Here is a 3,282-nt window from a genome sequence, read left to right as displayed (position 1 = left end):
CCCCTTACGGTCCACTCCGGTCAGCTGGTAAAAACAGTCCCAAATAAAATAATGGTTCTTTTTTTGGACAAGAAAAATAGGCTTTTTCCTCAGCATTGGTCAGGCGTAGTTTCCATTAAAAAAATTGGGAAAAGGCCGTCCGTTTATCTGAGACTTATTTACTTGTATTTAATGTTTTACCTTGTTTATTTGCAATTGCCAGTTATATAGAATATAGTCCTGTTGAGATCAAAGTCGTCCTTTACACCGTCTCGTCATCTCTTATTGAAGAAAAAAAAAAAAATCTCTTCTTACTCGGTAAAAAAAAGAAGAGGAAGGGAAAAAAGCAACCTAAATATCCGACGCGGGGGGCGGGGGGGGGGGGGAGAAAAGGGGGACACCGATTTGGGCGTAACACCCCAGTGGTTTTACTGTACTGACGTCCTCCGGGTCCAGCGTTACGCCACAGTCTGTTTCCTAAAGAATACGGATCCTCGTGTTGTTGCAGCTCGGTCCGTTCAGTCCAACAGAACCTGCAGTGTCCTAAACAGTCCTTCTGAACAGAACAGAACAGATGCTGTTCTCTGCTCTGTGCACAAACACTTCCTTGTTGGCTGAGTCCTGACTCTGGATCTGATTGGCTGTCGCGGACTCGTGGCTGGTAAAAGTAGGAGTGATCCTATTGGCCGTTGACGTCCGGAGGAGGGGCGTCGTACCAGGCTTTAATGCGTGGCAACAAGTTCATATAATATTTACTCAAGCCTCAAGTCAAGTGACCCCAATTGAAACATTTGTTGTGGTAGGCCTATCCTTTTAGCTGACCTTGTACCAGTGAACTGTACTGTCATCATGAAACTGTACCCTTTCCTATGCAAACTTCTAACAAAGTCTTCAATGAGACAATCAATCAATCAATCAATCAATCAAGTAAAAGATTTAGCCTACAAAATAATTTGTCGGGCCAGATAGTACTGTGTTCTATCTGTCTGTCATTCAATGTTATACGATTATAGGCATTTTGAGGATGTATCCGTTTAGTTGACCTTGTACCAGTGAACTGTACTGTCATGAAACTGTACCCTTTCCTATGCAACCTTCACATGAAGTCTTCAATCAATCAATCAATCAATCAATCAATCAATCAATCGCTGGCGGGCCAGTTCTGGTCCACAGGCCGCCTGTTGCGGTAACCGGTCACGTCTCCAAAAATCCAACTCGCCAAATTGTCCACGCTCATTGGGTAGGCGTGTCAATGCTCCTGGATTTGCCAGGATGATTGGCAATTACATGATCTACTATGTTAAATATTTTCTGGTGGAGGACCCCCAGATGAGGATATCTTACTTTGCTTCTGTCATCAAATTTGTACACCTACATTTGGCATTTTAAGGCTGAAATTGTACCGATGCTAGTAAAGCAAGCCTGGTAAAAGTATCAAACATGCACAAAATTCAACAGAACACAGGGAAATATATATCTGTTAAGAAGTTTTGGGGGGAGGACCACCAGACCCCTGTTGGGGAGTTCCGCGCACCCCCTAAAAATAAATCTCCTGGATTCTCCTGGACTGACAGTCCAATGTTGACAGGCCTGCTCATTGGCGAGGTGTCCTAGCAAGTTGAGTTGGATTTTTGGCGAAGTGACCTGTGTTCCCTGTTGCCTACCACTGTAGTGGGCTAAATTCAGGAAGGCAAGCCTGATTGCATGCGTTTTACTATTGAGAAAACCAAGGTGGTGAAGTGTAAGGCCCAAGGGAGTTGTTCTACTATGTGGGAGACAACTCTTTCATGGCCTATTGAGAAACCTGATGTACAAATGTATGTGCCGACTGAACGACTCTAAGCATTCTATTGTTATGCTGATGTTTAACCCAAGCCTCAGTGTTGCAAGTTATCAGTGCACTTTCTGGAAACGCCTAGGTGTGTTCTTTCTGTTTGTGGAAGGGCAGGAATTTCAGGGAGGCCACGAAGGCCCAGGGCCGGATCTAGCAAGGAGGGATGGCATGCAAAAATCAAAAATATTAAACTATTTGAAATGTTATGCTATGACTAGGTAGATGGATAGATAAACTGATAAGATATATATAGAGAGAGAGATAGAGCCATTGGGCCCCCCAAAAAAGAGAAGAAAAAGGGATGGGGGTTGATGGGGGTTGTAGCCTGATGCAGGTGTAAGACCTGTTGTTTGTAGTGTGTGTCATAGGTATAAGTGTGCCAAAATGCTTAGTTTTCAATGCATTTCGGGTGTTTTGGGAGGTTTGTCCCCCCATTGTTTTCCCTGCCCCACCTTGCTGAAGGCTAGATCCGGCCCTGTGAAGGGGGACTGCCCCATAGGTCGAACTCCCGTTGGGTCGAACAGCGTCGGCAGGTTACTGAGGTTAGGGTTAGGTTTTAGTGGTCGATCCAAAGGGTGTTCAACCTAATGACATGTTACCCCTGTGAAGGCCATTGCCATTTCCCCTCAGTTTGGCCTTGTGCTCCTCAAACCAATGGCATGTCCTGAGGCCACAGTGGCCTTAATGCCCCAGCTGACTGTACCACTTTCTCTTCCGTCTGTCTTGTCAATATGTAGACACCAGTGTCTTGTTGAGTCCCCATTTTTAAACCAATCCAGTATCTTTGATTTGTGCAGGGCTGAGCATCAGATTGTAAATACCCATTTATTTATTTCACAGCAGATATTCTACATATTAAATGTAACCCTTAAATTCAATTAATTATTGCAATGGAATAAAATCTTGTTTTATTTGATGGCCTTCCTGCCCTGGCATTTGGCCTTTGTGTCAACACATAGTTGATTGATTCATTGAAACGACCCCAGATTAAATATCAACACACCACCAGTTTGTATTCACACATGTACTGTATCAATCTAAACGATACATACATTATTTTATTTAATGTAAATAACATTCAGTAACAAGTCACAGAGTAGCCACTGTAACGATTCAACGATCAACTGAAAGATAACCAACACACAAACTATTTACATTAGATAGGCCTGCAACTGCATAGACATCACAGTCTGGCAACAAATATAGGCTCCAATCTCTGTATATTAACTCTTAAAACACAGTCAGTAATAAAAGCATAGCTCCCAAACCTCAATTGGGACGTGAACAATATCAGGGACAAATATATCAAAAATATTTTGTAAAAAAGAAAAGAAGGGGGAAAAAAAGAAAAAGGAATGGAAGAAGTCCAAGATATATTTAGTTTTTTGGCCAATGTTTTGTTATGTTAAAATATAAAAGTGTTCCTATGTCACCAGTGAAGCCTAATATATAAATATATTAATAAATTA

This window comes from Nannobrachium achirus (genome assembly GCF_963921795.1).
Source record: "Nannobrachium achirus genome assembly, chromosome: 9".
Classification (NCBI taxonomy): domain Eukaryota; kingdom Metazoa; phylum Chordata; class Actinopteri; order Myctophiformes; family Myctophidae; genus Nannobrachium; species Nannobrachium achirus.
The sequence above is the reverse complement of the archived record's forward strand: the minus strand, read 5'-3'. Positions refer to the sequence as shown.